Below are 597 nucleotides of genomic sequence, written 5' to 3'. Positions count from 1 at the left end.
TTGTAATCAAATCGGACAAAAGTGAGTGTTCACAACTGCCCCTCTTTGCTGATTGCTTACTTGATAGCAAGCAAACCGAAGTTTGTATGTTATCGTAGTAAGTAACCAGTAAAGAAATGAACAACAATTTTGCTAAAAATAGGCGAAAGTAACGATCACCACACAACTTTAACTGAGATCAAGTTGAGGACTTGAGATAATAAAAGGCAAGTGCGAGAATGCAGGTCGGGTACTGCTGAAACTTGAGAAGATAAAACGGTAAAGCGAGAATGCAGGTCGGGTGCTGTCGGAACTCGAGACAATAAAAGTAAATGCGAGAACGCAGGTCGGTTACTGCCGGAACTCGAGACAATAAAAGTAAATGCGAGAACGCAGGTCGGGTACTGCTGGAACTCGAGACAAAAAAAGTAAATGAGAGAACGCAGGTCGGGTACTGCCGGAACTCGAGAAAATAAAAGTAAATGCGAGAACGCAGGTCGGGTACTGCCGGAACTCGAGACAAAAAAAGTAAATGCGAGAACGCTGGTCGGGTACTGCTGGAACTCGAGACAAAAAAGTACCTGCGAGAAACGCAGGTCGGGTACTGCCGGAACTCGA

This window comes from Lupinus angustifolius, chromosome LG09 (genome assembly GCF_001865875.1).
Source record: "Lupinus angustifolius cultivar Tanjil chromosome LG09, LupAngTanjil_v1.0, whole genome shotgun sequence".
NCBI lineage: Eukaryota > Viridiplantae > Streptophyta > Magnoliopsida > Fabales > Fabaceae > Lupinus > Lupinus angustifolius.
The sequence above is the reverse complement of the archived record's forward strand: the minus strand, read 5'-3'. Positions refer to the sequence as shown.